At 33.5% G+C, this 19,275-nt stretch overlaps 1 long non-coding RNA gene across 7 annotated transcripts; it reads left to right on the forward strand.

Moving 5' to 3' along the window:
* The first annotated feature begins 5,898 nt into the window (after positions 1 to 5,898).
* On the forward strand, positions 5,899 to 9,702 carry LOC141718005 (uncharacterized). 7 transcript variants are annotated; one of them, XR_012573897.1, is made up of 7 exons: positions 5,900 to 6,124; positions 6,427 to 6,650; positions 7,128 to 7,339; positions 7,887 to 8,046; positions 8,629 to 8,789; positions 8,997 to 9,038; positions 9,159 to 9,702. It is a non-coding gene; the product is annotated as an uncharacterized LOC141718005 (long non-coding RNA). The 7 variants fall into 7 exon arrangements; XR_012573895.1 differs by having other exon boundaries at positions 5,899 to 6,124; positions 8,629 to 9,322; positions 9,390 to 9,702; XR_012573894.1 differs by having other exon boundaries at positions 5,899 to 6,124; positions 8,629 to 9,038.
* The last annotated feature ends 9,573 nt before the right edge of the window (positions 9,703 to 19,275 follow it).

Below are 19,275 nucleotides of genomic sequence, written 5' to 3' on the forward strand. Positions count from 1 at the left end.
CCCAGCCTTATTATATTGGCCCAAATGGCCTGGAAGTTCCGCTAAGGCGGTCCATTCCTTAGGAGTTCAGTGTTCGGTTGACAAGTAAATCCGACAGGTTCTCCTCTACATGTAGAAAATGGTGGGGTTGTACTACTACGACTGATCATCGTAAGTGGTCTTCCTGGCGCGGTAAACTCCCGTAATGAGTTCATCATCCATTTGGATAATTCTGCAACACTACCCGTAGCATTTCGATCGAAAGGCTACTAATGGGTGGTTGCCGAAGCATTGACAGGGTCAAACATTTTATTGGTGTATCCATTGAATGAAGTATCTCGTAACTTCATTTCTTTTCAAAATATTTCAAAGATCAAATATTTTCAAGTTTATTTGTGGTCTCATCTATGGGATGACCTCGTGAATTTTATTATACTTTGAACGGTGATAGTTCAAGTAGATTTATAAATGATATAAGTGTGGGGAAGTATTGGTAACTTCATTCCTTGTTTTTACTTATATCTAGTAAGTAATTATCTTACACACGATAAAGATTTTAGTAAGTATCCACTTAGATACTTGTATTATTGTTATCACTACATATTATCTTGCGAGCTGTAAGGCTCACTCTTGCTTTATTTCTTCATCACACAACAACAGTTAGGAGAGATGGCCAGACTCCAGCAGACCCAGCGCAAGCGCGTGGGAAGCGTCCCGCGTCTTCCCGCTGATATTGTAGCTGCTATAGCTGCAGAGGTAGATCCATTGTAGTTTAGACCATCTACTTTTGAGAATCCAATTATGTATAATTATAACTTGTGGCAGATAATGGCAATTAACTGTAAATTATCAAGTAATCATTTTGGGTTGTAATAATTTTAAATTGTGGATTCAAAGACTTGTACTTATTTCAATTTCATCTCTGAGACTATAACGAGTTGTGGTGTGTGTTAGTGTGGGGTCACAGCATGAGGGTATTTATTATTAATTAAGTAAAGTGATATTGTGGAAAGAAAGACCGTGACAACCCGGATTCCCGACCCCGGATCTGGGGGTGTTACAATATGCATGCTAGAAACAATTGTAAGTCCACTAAGTCTTAGAGAATGCGGAAGGGCTAGATTGTGTTATGATTTGGTTGTTTTCAAGATCAATCTACTTATTATGCTTAGAATTCGATTATAGGTTCTTAGTGATAAAGACATGAAAAAGAAAAATTTTGGAGAAAAAATATGGAAGTTGTTGCTAGTTGTGGCTAGGCGTCAAATGGCTAGTAGCCGGCTCGCGTATGTTGCGAGTAGTCTAGGGTTGAGCAAGATGGAGCGAAACGCACTTGCTCAGAAATTAAAAAAAATAAAATAAAAATTTGGCATAATTGATCAAGAGTGGGCTCTTTGGTATTCGAGTTATTAAGTTCTTAGGGGACTTTGTGCCTAGCGACCTAAGGCTTTTAGAGTCTGGGATCCGCTAACCTAACGCTCGTTACATGGATATCATTGTATAAGTCTTTTGTGGACCTCACTCATTGCACGGTCAAATAAGCATTTGAGTTGTAAATAAAAAGCACGATTCCGTAGTAAGCTCCAGAGTTCTTGTAGTGTTGTATATCACTTTGTGCCTGAAATTTTTATTCTTTGTATAATCGTAGGATTGCCTTGAGGATAGTCTAGTCATAGTAATTGGTCTAGTTCCGAAGCATATCTGTTAAGCATTTGCACACACCACGTTTCTGGCTGTATGTCCGTTTGCATGAGTTTATTGATCTTTAGTTGTCTAACTGCATTCGTTGAGATGTGGCAATTTGGTTGATTAATTGTAGTAAGGGGGATCGCTGTATTTTCATATAGATTGTATTCATGCATATTTTTATTTGTTTTTGAGTCTGTGACGCTTGAGGGCAAGCATCGATTTAAGTTTGGGGGTGTGATAAGTGGCATTTTATACCACTTAGAACGTCTTAAAATGGCTTAAATTGGTGTCTTAAAATCAAGTATTTTGTGTATTTGATGCATTTTTCTAGTGTTTATGCATTTCAGGGTATTAGTTGCATTTCGGGGGAGGAATCATCAAGAATAAGCCTTGGCATGTGTTCACCATTGCGAGAGGAAAGGAACGGGCAGATTACGGCGAAGAAACGGAGCAAACTTGGATTTTTTCCAGTGGAGGCCTGCGCGCCCGCGCAGCTATGCTGAGCGGCCGCGCAGGGTCGGGAATTTTGCTGAATTATTTTAGACTTCTACTTCTGTTTGGCTTCCAACTTCTATGTAATCTGAGTTTTATGGGACTATTATATAAGTAGATTTGAGACGTTTTCACAGAGAGGATTAAGAAGAAGAAGATTGTGTTGTACGCAAGAAGCGAAGGAGATAATGAAGAAGACCGATTTAGCACACCGCAACGAAGAGGAAGCATATTTTCTTGTGATTCTTGTTTCGTTGTAACGTTGTATGCTAGTTTTCTTGCTTTGACTTATTTACTCTTGTGACGTACTCTGTTTTAATATAATTAGTTTAGTTATTATTTTCTTGTGTTTGTTTATCATGATTTCATATGAACCCATGATGGCGATAAGTTCTATTATGGGCTAATCGTGATCATGGGGTTGCAACGGATTTATTATGGAATTCTTTAGTTAATTGTTTAATACTTTAGTGTGTGATGATTGCTTGATATCTAGTATTGGTTGTGCGTATTCGTCTTATGTGCGTCGCGAACATATAAGATAGGGTGTTAATCTCTTGTGAAGCGACGGTGGATCTTGAGATTTAGAACTTGCCATGCTAGCATAGGTTCATGTACGTTGTGCATGATTAGTGGGTAACTCTAACAGTTTTATTTGCCCTATGTAATCAAAAAGGAATAACTTGTGCTTAAATCGCTGTGTTGTCAATTTCTGTAGACATATAGGAACTCAACATAATTGATGACTATTCGACTTCTATCTTAATTGTGGATGCTTGGTAGAATGGTATTAGTACAATGAAAGTTGGCTTTTATCAGTTTCGTGTTATTCGATTAATATCATCTCTGTCACATGCTAAAGGTAATAACAATGGTTATAGAAGGAAGTAATAATGAAGTTGTGATCTCATGAGTGTTTATTATTGATAAATTGAAGTGTTAGTTAAGTGGTTAATTAAGTAGTTAATTATAGTTAATATTTAATCAACAATTTTAAGTGTTATTATCTTAACATTGAGAAGTAATCATACATTGGTGAGTGAGTTTAATTAGACAATAATTTAGTCTGAGTCTCTGAGGGAACGAACTAGAAAATATTTTATATTACTTGCGAACGCGTATACTTGCGTGAATATTAGCGCGTGTTTTCGCCCTAACAGTATGATTTTTGATTTTGGTTGTATGTTTGAGATTTAGACATTGATGTTGTTAGGGAATATGTTATACATTAAATCAGTGAATTATTTTTTTAAAACTTAACCAGAAATTCCTACTATCTTCAACCTTCTTCCTAGCATCTTCAAGCTATTTACTACCATCTTCAAGCTACTTCCTAACATCTTCAAGCTATTTCCTACCATCTTAAATCTATTTCCTATTTCCTACCATCTTCAAGTTATTTACTATCGTCTTCAACAAAGTATTTCTTCCCGTCTTCAACAAAGTAATTCCTACTGAGGAAATGACCGGTAGAAAATTATGTTTACATGGCTTTCTGATATAATTCCTACCAAGTGCCCTAATTTCCTACCACTGCTTATATTCCCTACCACTAGATATTTCCTATCACTTGTATTTCCACATAACATCTTATTTGACATGTGGGTCCTCGATATGTGGCTGTCCACATCAACATGTGGGGCTCATGTTGATTTTGATCATATTCATTTCCCACCAATATCATTTGCACTTAGAAATTTCCTAGAATTCCTTATCGATAGAAAATGGGTCATTTATTACCGATTTTGGGGCATTTCTACCAATTCGTCAGCAGGAAATACCCGTTTTTCTTGTAGTGAAAGGATAAGTTCATTTTTATGGCACTTTTTAGATATCAATACCATCATATTTATAGCTTTCTTTAGTTCCTTGACAAAATAATAGCACGAATTCAGCAAATCTGTTGTATTACAAGCCTTCTCACTGTGTAATACCTTATTTCTAGTATTCCATATACGCCCCGGTAGAACAACCAAAATATTAAAACTTTAATTCACAGGAGATTCTATCATGCACCTTGGTCACAAATTCAATCATATTTCTACTTAAATTATGTTTTATGATTGTCCAAAAATCAGTCTGTCTTCTATATCTCTTTAGATTTTTAATCTATGAAGTTATCTCACACCCTAATACTTTAATTATGTTTTATGATTGTCCAAAAATCAGTCCACTCCTATATCTCTTTATATTTTTAATCTATGAAGTTATCTCACCCCCTAGACCGACCTGACATTTTTACAACATTTATAATCAAAACTATAATCAGCTCCGGTCTCTGATACCCCTCTATCTTTTATTATATAATACTTGATATTTTGTACATAATTCAATATCTTTAATCGGATAGTGTTATATATATATATATATTAAAATTTTCTTTTAAAAAAATAGAAATAGTATAATATATATTATAATTTACAAAATGAAAATTTTAAAAATATATTTTAGACTATCGGTTAAAAAATATAAAATGTGTGTAAATATAATCAAATGTCATATAATAAAGAACTTAGGAAGTAGCATCCTTTACTAATTATGGAATACCTTTTCATATTTAATATAAATATATTCTTTTATATGAATAACGCATCCATTATCTGTTTTAACTAATAATTTAATTGGAATTTGAAATATATGCAAAACAAACGTCAAAACTGCAGGAAATATTTGTTACTTCATTAATCAAATTGATAGACCTGGCATGATATGCAGTTGTAAATTTAGACACTTGAAATTCGGAGGCAAATGGGTTGTGATACTTGCACTAAATGTCTAAGTAAACACTGGTCAATATTACAAGATACATGTTGTAGATCTAACTATTTCATTTGGTAGAACTTTTTCAAACCCAAACCAGTGGCTCTCGCTTTTGTATATATAAGTTTCTGTCCTTATGCATAAAGAATTTGCACACATAACTATGCCATGAGTGCTCAAATTCTATATTTTTTTTGAGTGTTGCAAGAAAAACTTTCTGTTAGGTATGGTTTTACTTAATCTTCTTCAACACTAGTAAAAAAGCATTGTATTAAATAGAAATGTATTATTTTGGTAAAATGATCTTAGCCAAACATTTATCCCGACCATTTCGGTCTAAGGCTTCGGGCAAGCAAATGAACTGCTTGCAGGTTAGTGTTGTGACATGCAACACCACGTTTAAGCTTTGCATTATATTAAATTATTTTTGAGAATATAAAAATAGATATATTATCAAAGAAATACAATAACTTTAATATTTTAGTCATTTATTTCCTTAAAATATAAAATATAATATTTTATTTAATTTAACATATTTAGAACATACATTTTATATAAGTTTAAATCGTATTTTAAATTTTTGTAAAATTATAAATTTTGAAAATTAAAAAAATCTTAAAAAATATTTTTATTTTTAATCAAAATATAGATTTTTCGTTTAAGCGTTTCATTATCTTAAATTATTTTTGAGATTATAAAAATAGATATATTATAAATACAATAACTTTAAAATTTTAATCATTTATTTAAAATATAAAATATAGTATTTTATTTAATTAAACATATTTAGACATACATTTTATATAAGTTTAAATCATACTTTTAATTTTTATAAAATTATAAATTTTGAAAATTAAAGAAAATCGAAAAAACAATATTCTTAATTAAAATGTAAGTTTTTTAAAAAAATGTAAGGTCGGGAGTCGAACTCATCTTGGCAAAGAGAAGGGTCTGTTATATAATGAAGATCAGTAATATTTGGGTTGGGCGGAGCCTAACTGAAATACATGACCCAAACTGTACAAACATGAAATATAAATTAGGGCTCCTAAAGTTCACTAATCGTCTGCTATAATTCACCTCTTTCTTATTCCTCTTTGAAGCGCGCACACACTGATTCACTTGCTCTATTAGCATTACCGGAGAAATTTCTCCTAATCAAACTATTTCATAAAAAATCTCAACGAGAAAGTCAAAAAAGAAGGTGCTTCTTCTCTCTCCCTCTCTCCCACTTTCTCTCCCTCTCGCCCCCTCTCCCCCCTCTCTCTCCCACTCTATCCCTTTCTCTCTCTCGCACTCTCTCTCTTTCCTCCCCGCACTCTCTCTATTTCCCCCTTGCGATTCACCTCTTTCTTCTTCCTCTTTCAAGCGCACACACTGATTTGAGTGATAGTAAGCGAGGGCTTCCACTACATTTGAGCATTTTTAGGAAGTGGTTTTTAAATTTTCTACAAAAGTAAGTTCCTTTGAGGAGTAAGATTATGCATCTTTTCGTTTGAATTCCAGGTTGTTTGTTTGATTCAGAATTGGCGGGGATTAATGTGCTTTCACTTGTCAATGAGCATTCTGGAGCGTCGTTTCAGTATGGAATTGATAAGGATTTCTCGAATGAGTCGAGGAATGTGGTGTTTTATGATATAGGATCCAATAGTACTTATGCTGCTCTTGTATGTTTTTCGGCTTATAAGGCTAAAGAGTTTGGAAAGACTGTTTCTGTCAACTAGTTTCAGGTAATAATTTAATTCTTTTAATGATCAGAAATGGCATTTTGTCTCTATTGTTATATGTGTTTGCGCATTAGTGTATTATCATCTGTTTTATATGGTGATTGAAAGTTAAATCCCTAAATTTAGTTTTACTGTGAGATACTTGTAGACTTTGCAAGATATGAAATGGTTAATTATATTGTATTTATTGGTGTTTATTGTATCTATGATTGCATTAGTTGAAGTTCGAGATTTTACCATGGAGCTTATATATGATTTTCACCCTGGTTCCCAACTTAGATCTTTATGTATATTTTATGCTTTTTTCTGTTTACTTATAATCTATACTTTTTGGGTAAAGTGTTATTAGGTTACATAATCTCCTATTTACTTTTGTATTGCTTTGCATAGACTTCGTGTGGTATATGTACTTGTTTTGAACTTATTATTTGCAAGTGTCATTTTGATGTCATAGCTAGCTAATTGTTGAATCTATTGCAGGTCAAGGAGGTGAGATGGGACCCAGAACTTGGAGGCTAAACTATGGAGCTAAGGTTAGTAGAATACTTTGCCGATGAATTCAACAAACAAATTGGAAATGGGGTCGACATCAGGAACTCTCCTAAATCAATGGCTAAATTGAAGAAACAAGTTAAGCGTGCTAAAGAGATCCTTAGTGCAAACACAATGGCTCCAATTTCAGTTGACTTTAGGTATGTATGATTCTAAAGTACATTCTTCTTTTGTGTCACCATGTTATTTATAGTATATTATGCTGTTCTATTGGCTGTTTTGCTCAGAGCAGAAAATATTCAAACAGGTCTTTTGCATTGTATTATTTTCGAGGCCTTGAGTTAGTTTTACCCGTGGAAAATCATTTATTTTATTTTGCACTCAATAGTTGATTGGTTTAGTGTTGTAGTTTGGCACCAGATAACTTTAATGCTTGTTTTCTAAAATGGTCTTGAACAGATTCATGATAATATTGGAAGGACGCATAAGAAAAAGAATTCCTTGAGAGCATGTTTGTTTTAAGTATAGGGTGCATATCTTGTTCACTAAGGAATTGGCAAAGATAAAAATTATTAGAATCGTAGGGGAGAGAGCTAGAATATGCTCCATTATGTATTTACTCTTGTGTGCTCACCCGATAAATCTGCTTTGTAAAATATGTGATATTTTTTGTTACCAGATAAGCTTTTTAAACTAACTAGTTAGATACCCCATTTAAGTTATACATTCTTATCCATGGATGTGCAGGAGCACCATAACTCGCTAGAAATTCCAGGAGCTGTGTGAAGATCTATGGGAGAGATCTCTTATCCCCCTTAAAGAAGTGCTTAAGCATTTTGGTCTAAAGGTTGTTGATTTGCATGCAGTGGAGTTGATTGGAGGCGCAACCTGAATCCCAAAGTTGCAGGTTTTCCCTACCTTCCTTGGCACTGAATTTTTTTACTGCTTTATCCTTTTATGGAAACTAAATGACAAAGTATCACTTATTTCTCCAAAATTTGAAGCAACAAAGTTTTTTCAATATCTGAAATCTGGTATGTTTCGTGCACTTTAAGCATTAAATGATCGTCAGCTAGTTTGTTGCACTTTTAAGAATAAATGTTCTTTATTAATGTGCTTTTATAACTTTGATACTGATTTAAATTTAGAAGCTATTTAAATTTTAAGTGATGTCCATGTTCAAGGCATCCCAGGTTGTTTGTCTTTTTGAGAACCATATAAGCAGTTGAATATCTAAAACTTATATTTGCAAATAAAATGTTATTTTGTAGTATTTTCTAGAATCTAACCCGTCTAATTTTTCAACAACCAAGTTTCAGGTCCAGCTATGATCTTGATGTCTGTAGGTTCATAAATTATGTACAAATATGGCATGTGTTCCTATACTTGTAATGTGTTGTTTCTTTGCTCACCATTAAATTGAATTTCTTGTTTCTGATGTGCCTGTAGAGTTTGTTTCTGTATTTAAATACTTGTGTGCTTGTACCAGGAAATGATTCGTCTAATGAGAGAGAAACGTTTTCCTGCTGCTTTCAAGTGCTTCTACAACTTCCATAAAACCGATTCGGTCTCAAGTGAAAAACTTCAGTTTAATATGGTTATTCATGTACGTAGTGACTCAGCTTTTCGATGCTATCAGAAAGAGATGAGGTTGGGTACATTTTTTCTCATACGTTATGAATCTTACTTCATTTTGGTGTCTCGGTCTTACTAGAGAAAACAAAAATATATATGGTTATTTTAAGCTGTCTATGCATATCACTTGATGAGCTATCAAACCCTTGCAATTATTATATGTTGTTGAGCATTTTGAGATGTACTGAAGATCTAATCTCAATTGGTATCCTTTTGCTTTAGAGATCAATATTTCAGTTTTTGACAATCATCTTCTGGATGCAGGTGCGGGTAACTTACTAAATGTTTTGTTGGATCCAATTTTGATTTTTTTGCTTGGTTTAGGAACTGGGGCTGTAACATCCAAACTTCTTCTTAAACTTCGAATGTATATCTTATTTGTAGGTGGTTTTCTAATTGGAAGGACTCTAGCAGTGTTGGTAACCATGACGGTAGCGACATCTATGGCAGCAAGGGATGGCCCCGTACCTGTAGCTGGTTACCAGATCTTTTTGGAAGTTTGGTTAGACCTATCTTTGCTTAATGATGCTTTAGCAATTGCAGGCCAAGTAAAACCTTAACTCTTCGTATTTGATGCATAAGTTATATCCCGTCTAACATTACTTATCAACATAGGTGGAAACATATACAAAATGGTGCTTATGAGATTTTCCAAATTCTGGTTTAGGAGATACATGTGAATTGTATGTGTTTGTGAGAGTCTATTTGTGTGTGTGAGACAAGTCCTAGCTCGGGAATGAAGCTTTTGTGATACATGTGATTTGCAGGATTCACCAATTCGTGTACCGGTAGAACAGTTTCTTACATTAAGGGAATTTGATGCCCCACCAATTGTAATAACTCTAGCTGTAATTTTAATAGTATCTTTTTGGCACATCGAAGAACTTGTAATGAATTTAGTAGTTAGTATGATGTTGGGGTTGTTGGATGTATTTTGTGGATGAAACTTGTAATGGGGTTGTTGGATGATGTTTTGGATGGCTAGTAGAAATTATTGAATGGTTATGAGGATAATTTTCATGGACTTTTGTAAAAATGAAATATTATCTTGCAAAAATTTTAATTATAAAGCGTTGCATTTGATATTTGGGTGTTGCATTATAAAGTAATAGTAATGTTTTTACCGGATATTATGGTGTTGCATTAGCTATACAAGTGTTGCTTTTAATAATGTTCTACTGTCCTAAAAGTTAATAAAAAGCGTTGCATTATATACCAGTGACGTGTTATATGGACAATTGCTGATGTTGTATGTGGGCCCCACTACTTACATGGTATTTTTAGTGAGGCCCACTGCTAACATGGTGCTTGTGTGGGGCCCACTGCTGACGCGGCTTCCACGTGTCACGTGCTGATGTGGCCTTAATTTTGGGCCCCACGCATGGAGTCTTACATCCAGCTTATGTCAGAGCCAAACGCTTTTTTGTGTTGCATTTGATGTATATACTGCTGCATTACATCTATTAGGCAATGCTTATTGGTGTTGCTGGAGACCCCCAAAAAATGTTGCATTAGGCCTCTAATGCAACGGCCGCAGATGTAACGCCCCTTGGTGTTGCATTATTGAAAATGCAACGCTTTTTTGTCATAAGGAAACAACAGAAGAGCATAGCATTTGAGCACTTATGGCGTAGTAGAGCTTCTACAAAAAATTGTAAGAACTTCTATCATAGCTTTTTTATCCTTTGCTTCCTAATGTGAGATGAACTGTGTTTAGGTTTATCTTTTGTTTGATGTCATAATATTAAGAGAAAATTTCCACTTTCCATTAGCTGCCACTGCCCATTAAAAAATATATAGGTGTTTTTAAGCTAGGGTTTCTTATTTTGTTGTCATGCTAGCTAGGTATAACATGTGAAGACTAAAAGTTTTTTAGATTAATTATTTTATCAAATAGATTATGCTTTTAATAAATATTATATGTAGCTTTCTTCATAGGCATGCAAATCGGTAAATGTTTACGTACATATGTATGCCTCGTGAAACAACTACCAAAGCCAATGATTTATCACGTATTTGTAGTAGCATTGTAAGCCTATTGTGTCGTGGAAAAAACTCTGGTAAATTGACCAAAGAAGTGGTAAAATAGAGTAAAAACAAGGAAATATATTATATATTCTGGGTACATGGTATAACCTTTTTCGCAATTAACTCGTACTGTATGATGCATAATATTAATGTACATAAAATAATGTAGGGACATAAATATCCGATAGCGTGCATCCATCAAAACTTATTTGAACCTGAGAATGCAACTGGTCTAAGATTGTGAGGTATGCAGAGAACGAATAACGTATGGACCTCAGATACAGTGCAATTGCGGAACATGCTTTCACAATTTTTGTCATCATACAAATCGTCCACCAACTATAACATTCAATATAATTGAACAATTCACTCTCAACCCAAATGCAACAACTATAGAGAGACGCCAAGTGTGCGGGATGCAAATTAGGGGGTCACGGTACAGAAACAGGACGAGAGATTATAGTGTCCACCCAGGCTGTGCTATTAATTTTGTACCGCCTCATCAGATGTTCCCTTTTAACGAACGACTCACTCTCACTACAGGAAAACATGACAAAACCGACCACACATAACTGACCGACAACGATTTGGCTTCTATATAACCGACCACCAGGTTGGTCGGTTATGTAAGGGGATAAACAACACAATTTTGATAATGTGGAAAACTGACCACATGCTGGTGGTCGGTTATAACGGCAATATATGACGTAGTTTTGCTGATGTGGCACAAGTAAAACCGACCACGTTGATGTGGTCGGTTAAAACCCTATTTGGAGGCCATTAAAACCGACCAACCGCGTCGGTCGGTTATAGGTAAAAATATAAAATTAATATAAAGTACAAAAAAAGTACCCGCTATATACAGAACGACATCGTTTTACTGTATTTTTTATAACCGACCGTCGTCGGTCGATTTAAAGCTGTTTTTTTATTTTTTTATGTTATATCTTTCTTTTCTTGAAATTGGGGTAAAATATAAAAAAACAACTAAGATGGAGAATTGAAGAAAATTGAAGTGGAGGATTAATAGAGAAATTGTGAGTTATTCTCATTTATTTTAATTAATGTGTGTGTGCGTGTGTTTGTGTTTTTTGTATGTATTAAATGTGTTTTGGTAATGTATTGAATGTTAAATATGTTTTTATGAGAAATTAAAGTTATTCTCATTTATTGTAATTAATGTGTGTGTGTGTGTTTATGTTTATGTTTGTGTTTGTGTAATGTATATTGGTATGAATTGAATGTTTTTATATTTTTTATGAAATGCATGTTATATTATTTGTAGATGGAAACCATTGATCGAAGTTGGATGGGTAATCAATTGCAAAGTGATAAAATTTCATTGACTCCGGAATATAGAATTGTTGTAGGAATATTTTTAAAATTTGCTCTTGAGAATGGAATGGAAGAAGATGGTACAATGATGTGTCCTTGTAAACGTTGTAAAAATTTGAATTGGTTAAAAATTGATGATATTAGATTTTATTTGCTCGCTAAAGGGATACTTGAGGGTTATACCGTGTGGACGTCGCACGGTGAAAAGATAGGAAGAAAACGTAGTCGAACATCACATCATCGTCGTTATGTTCGGGAACCTTCGAGAGTAGAAGAACCGGTGAAAATTATGAATTTTATGCACTACGGATACGGGAACTATGAATGTAGAAGAAGCTCCAAATGATAGTGCTAAAAAATTGTACGAGGTTATTGTCGAAAATGGAGCACCTATTTAACCCGGTAATACAAAGTATACAAGATTAAGTTTTACCACAAAATTATTGGAATTAAAAAATAACTCATATTGTAGTAATAAAGCTTTTGATAGTTTGCTTAAACTTCTTACGGATGTGTTACCAAAAAAGTATACATTACCCGAAACTTATTATGTAATGAAAAAAATTATGAAGGATTTGAGGGTTGAATATGAAAAAATTGATTTGTGTGAGAATGATTGTATGTTATTCTATGGAGATGACAAGGAAAAAGTTGTGTGTGATATATGTGGTGAAGATTGTTATCGGGATGTTTCTAGGAAAGATGGTAAAAAAATATAAAAAAAATATTAAGACACTTTCCTTTGATTCCTCGACTACAACGCTTATATATGTCGGCACATACATCGGATCACATGAGATGGTACAAAAATAGAGATGTGAAATTAGGAGAAATAAGTCATCCCGCGGATGGAGAAGAGTGGAAAAATTTTGACCATCGGTATCCATCATTTGCTCAAGAGATTCGTAACATAAGACTTGGTCTTGCGACCGATGGTTTCAACCCTTTTGGCCCTACCGGGAAAAAACATATAGTGTGTGGCCCGTGGTGATAGTTTTCTACAATCTTCCACCATCGATGTGTATGAAAAAGCCTTATATGTTCATGACCGATATAGTGCCGGGTCCAAATAGCATTGGAAAATATATTAATATTTGTCTAAGGCCTCTCATCGATGAATTGAAGATATTGTGGAATACCAGAGTGAAAACATACGACCAATCCTTGAAACAAAATTTTACAATGAGAGCGGCTCTTATATGGACAATTAGTGACTATCCCGCTATGAGTATGATAAGTGGGTGGTCGGGTAAAGGAAAAATGGGATGTCAAGTGTGTCTTGGAAGTGTGCAAGGGTTTCAATTACAATATTGTGGAAAGTGTAGTTTCTATGACACGAACCGAATATTCCTTGAATCAAATGATCCGCTCCGTCAAAAAAGTAATTTGTTTGATAATGAAGAAAGAAGATTATTTCGTGTTCGTTTATCCGGGGATGGTGTTAAGGAGTGTCGGATACAGAGAAGAGCATCATTGGACTCATGTCCCAATATTTTATGAACTCCCTTATTGGTCATCACATAATTTATAATATTCAATTGACATCATGCATACGGAAAAAATTGTTTTTGAAAACATTTTATTTACTATTGTGAATACGGCAAAGTCAAAAGATCATAAAAAAACAAGAGCGGATTACAAGCATTTTGGGGTGTTACAACATTTGTGGATCGATGAAAAAGGAAAGTCACCTAAAGCACCTTATTCCCTTACTAGAAAACAACATAAACTTTGTGTGAATGGATTAGTGCACTAAAACTTCCAGATGGTTATTCCTCAAATACATCACGTTGTTGCAATGTTGAGGAGTGTACATTTTACGGATTCGCATGATTGTCATATTTTTCTTCAGAAATTATTGCCTCTTGCAATTCATGAACTTCTACCGCGCCTATTGCGGATGCCATCACGACAATTTCTAACTTTTTCCAATATTTATGCTCATCCGTGGTTACAAAAACCGATTTGCAAATAATGGAAAAATCGGTTATCAAAGTGTTGTGTTTGTTGGAAATGATTTTTCCTCAAAGTTGGTTTGATTCGATGGAACACTTGGTTGTATATTTAGCCAAAGAAATTAGACTTGCTGGACCTTCTTATTGGCATTGGATGTATCCGATTGAGCGTTTGTTGGGGAAATTAAAATAAAAAGTCGGTAATAATGCAAGAGTTGAGGGTTCAATTGTCGAACGATATATGGAGGAGGAGATTCTTAATATTTATTTCTTTTATTTTGCCTCTAACACGATTCATAATAAAGTACGTCATAACGAGGTTTTGTTTAATGTGCAAAATTCCGAGAATTTAGAAGTTTTCAAATATCCAATTCAATCTCTTGGAAAAGAAAGAACTCGATACATGAATGATGATGAACGAGAGTTATCGGAAGAATATGTTCTTTTAAACTCTCCCGAAGTTCAACCTTATCTAAGGTACCAAAATTTAACTTTAAAAAATATGTGTAATAATTTTGATAATGACACACATGCATGATTTTATATTTTAGAAAGTACCAAGATCGAGTTATGAGACAACGCCCGGAAACAACACCTCAAGATTTAGATCGTATTGTCAAGAGTCGATTTAAAACTTGGTTTAAACAAAAGGTATTTATCTATTTTGCAACCGCAATTACATGTTTTGTTTTTAATTCTTATAATTACAACGTTGCATCACATGTTTTTTTATCATTAGGTTGATAAAGATGAGGTGGAAAGATCTCATTTCAAGGACTTGCTTGAAGGACCGGTATTAAAAGTCATGACTTTTGAGACTTGTCAAGTTAATGGATATAAATTTTCAACAAAACTGCATCTGGTTCTGGTATTGTTGTTAAAGGAAATTTGCAAGGAAATAATCTTGATTATTATGGTCAACTACAAGAAATTATTAGATTTATTTATCAAGGATGCAATCATGTATATTTGTTCAAATGTATATGGTTTGATAGTGTCGGTAATGGTGTGCGAATTGATAAGAATCGTGTGGTTACAATTGATATGACTTCAAGATTAAAGTCAAATGAGATTTTTATTTTAGCTAGTCAAGCCTCCAAGTATATTATGCTCCTAGTGTATTAAATCCAAAAGCGAAAATGTATATGGTGATCAAATCTAAAAGTCGCCCAATTGATGAATCTATCATTGCACAAAATGATATAGAGGATGCTTTTCAGGAAGATAGATCTAATGCATCGACTTCGTTTTCTCTTTTTGTCGATTTTGCACAATATGGACAAATACCATTTATTCGGCGTGAAGAAGAAGAAGAAGAAGAAGATAAAGACGACGAAGATGAAAATGAGGGAGAAGAAGAAGTAAATCGAGGAGACAATGAAAATGATGATGATGACGAAGATGATGATGGTTTTGATGATATTCAATAACATTTTTGTAAATTTAATGATAATTTTTGGTAGTGTTTGTAATGATAATAGTGAATTTTTATTGATTTGTATTGGGTTTTATCAAATTTATGCCGTAATGATAACTTTGTAATGGTTTTTAAATCCGGCTTAAGGACAATATCCGACCAATTTTTAGCATATTATTTCCCAGAAAACAGACCGCCACAAAACATAACCGACCACATTCTTCATAAAACCGACCGTCTTCTTAAACAAACGGTCAGTTATAAGCGGTCGGTTATAAAGAATTTATGTGCCCTCTGACTTAAAATCGACCAAAGTGCATGTTTGACTTCGGTCGGTTTTATCTGTGTCAGTCAACAGAAAATTTTGAAATAAATTTTAAACAATCAAACCGTACGGATGTTAACTTCATGTCAAAAATATGCTTGGACATAAAAATTTAGATTATTTTGACGAGTACAAATACATTTTTATAAGTTAGCAAATTTACTTAAAAATATGAAATAAATAAATAAATATAAATTTAAAATTATAAATTACAGAAGATTGAACCGTACGGATGGATAGACATAATGAAAATGAACAAATGTACCAAAATTTAGGCTATTTAAATAATATTATAATTAAATAGCGTGAAACATAATCACTTCAATGAGTATGCCGCCATTCTATATACAGAATAAGTTGAACTTAACATTTGATGTACACAACATAATTTTAAAATTAATTTTAATCGATCAAACCGTACGGATGTTAACCTCATGTCAAAATATGCTTAGACACAAAAAATTAGATTATTTTAACGAGTACAAATACGTTTTTATAAGTAAATTAGCAAATTTACCGAAATATGTGAAATAAATAAATATAAATTTAAAATTAGACATTACACAAGATCGAACCGTACGGATGGACAAACATAATGAAAATGAACAAATGTACCAAAAATTAGGCTATTTAAATAATATTAATCATGTTTTTATAAGTTTTTTTGAATTTAGGGGTTTCTAGGGTTAGTTAAACCAACCATTAGGGTTTCTAGGGTTACTTAAAACCGACCGACAGTATTTTAGGCGAATTTTTTTTGTGAAAAATTAAAAACCCGCCTTTAACAGCAATAACGTCGTTTTGCATGCTGCACAGATACCAACCTCATAACCGACTGCCCCGATGGTCGGTTTTACGCGTGGTATAAATAAAAAAACCTTTCATTTTCGTTTATCTGTTTCTTCTCACAATTTCTCAATTTCTCTCAAAAACTCTGAAATCTCACTCAAAATCTCACTCAATGGCGGCGTAAATCAACGAAGAACAGCTTCTCACTCAAAATCTCCTCTCTATTTCTCACTCAATGTAAGTATATGTTTTTATATATACGTTTTTTTTTGTGTGTGTAAGTATATATGTTATATATATGTTTTGTGTGTGTGTGATTCGAGGTAATTAAGGATCGAAGTTCAAAATGAACTTTTTCACTTCAAATCGAAATTCAAATCATAGTTTTCAGTTTTGATAAGTTTTTGCATGAAAAAATTTGTCGGTTTTGGTTGATTTGTTGAATATACGTATAAGTAAAAATCTGGATTTTTTCGTCGGTTTGTTGAGATATGTATAAGTATAAATCTGTTTTTAGGGTATATTTTTAGGGGTTTTCTCTTTCGCTCACATAATTTCATTTCATACTCGAAATTTATAATTTGTTGAATATACGTATGTGTGTGTGTGATGTATATATGTTTACGCTCTCATAATATGTTTGTATATATGTTTACGCTCTCGTAATTTTGTTTCGTAATCGAGGTTTGTAATCGAAGTTAATGTATGAGTTTTGAAGCTTTAATTTATTGAATAAATAGTTAAATTAAGTTTATTTGATGGTATGGTTTAATTTATGTAATTGTTGGATAAATTGTGAAAATATTGGATAATTTTCTATGCATTTTTATGTGATGTGATTTCGTAATCGAGGTTTGTAATCGAAGTTAATGTATGAGTTTTCAAACTTTAATTTATTGAATAAATGGTGATATTAAGTTTATTTGTTGGTATGGTTTAATTTATGTAATTGTTGGATAAATTGTGAAATTGTTGGATACATTTTTATATGCAAGTCGATTTATTTGATTTAGTGCATATATTTTATATGCATTTTTGTCGTCCATTTGTATGTTCGTATATTTGTGCTAATATATTCTTATATTTTTCATTTTAGGATCTTTTTACTTGGATGCTAGCGGTGGTCATGATTACGATGGTCTTGTTTGTGATGGCGAGGAAAGGGAAGGGGAAGGAAGTTGAAAAAGAAAAAGATAAGGGAAAGGGAAAAGCTAGTAAGGATAATGGTGGAAAAGGCACGTCGAAGGGCAAAGGAAAGGGCACTAAGGGCAATGGTAGAGAAAAGAAAAAGATGGGGAAATTGAGTTTGCGTGATGAGCCGACGGATTCAGATTCAGACCCGAATGATCCGACTAGACATATGACACCTAACGAGGAACGAGAATGCGAGGAAGGCAACCTCGATCACATTTAAGTGGCATCTATGGAAAAAAACCGCCATTGAAGTCATACCGCATTGATGTTAGGTCACACACACTATAGAAGGGGGTTGAATACAATGTTTAGCACAATCAAATCGAATTAAAGAACACAAGTAACAGAAAATAGACTTTATTCAATATAATAAACTCTGTTATAATATGGAACTGTCCTCTCTCAGTGATGAACAAATTATCACGAGAGCTGCTAGGGTTACAATGAATATTATTCTTGATAATGATAACACATATAATGTGTAAACCCTATGTTTGTGTTTATATACTACACAGTTACAAGATAATCTCTAATTGATATGGAATATAATTCTGCTTCCTAAAATATATCAATCAGTTATCTTTTCTTCCAAGTATTCTATTCTTCATAGAATTCCTTCTTCATGCATATCTCTTCTTGCGTTTGTCTTGATCTTCTTTCCTTTCGATCAGCCGCCTTCCTTATCTGAAAGTCTCCATAAGTCCTGATATTATCTTTTGATAAATATCTCCTGATAACTTAAGTTCTGACAACTTAAGTTCTGACTTCAGTATACATGCTGATTTCCAGTTAAGTACTGATTTGTCCTGTTTAAGTAAGATCTAAAAACTAAACACAAATCATATTAGACATGACATTATCAAATATATCTAACAATCTCCCCCAACTTGTAAATTAGCATAATATACAAGTTTAACAGATATTTGATGATGTCAAAAACATTAAGTACAAATGCATGAGAATTTGACTAGATAACTACAACTTACAGTCCTTAAAGCTTTACCATCTTTAACATCTGATAACAACTTCAGTCTGTATACACATCAGAATTTTAGCAGTTGTAGATCTTGACTTGGCTTCAATTACTGATCTCTTTGATGTCAGGAGTTGTTCTGAGATAGTTCTTTAACAAACATCTCTCAGCATATTTAAGTTCATCAATCATCCTCCTTTTAGCATTCTTCAATTCAACTGTATCTTCACCACTTTGAAAGATAGCAGCCCTGAGATCATTTATTTTAGCTTTCCTTATGACCTGATCTAGTCTGATCAAATATGCCTTGTCAGACTCAAGATTGAATTCCACAGCCTTATAACCCAGAAAGGTAGTTATAATCTTAGCAGAGTTAGGCTTCATCTCGACAATATCACCGTTGTGATCTCTGTACTTAGGACAGTATGTGCTGTTAGACTTTATAGACTAATGCTTCTTCTGTCTCTGAATTTGAGTCTTCAAAT

The sequence above is a fragment of the Apium graveolens genome, chromosome 4, assembly GCF_009905375.1.
Source record: "Apium graveolens cultivar Ventura chromosome 4, ASM990537v1, whole genome shotgun sequence".
NCBI lineage: Eukaryota > Viridiplantae > Streptophyta > Magnoliopsida > Apiales > Apiaceae > Apium > Apium graveolens.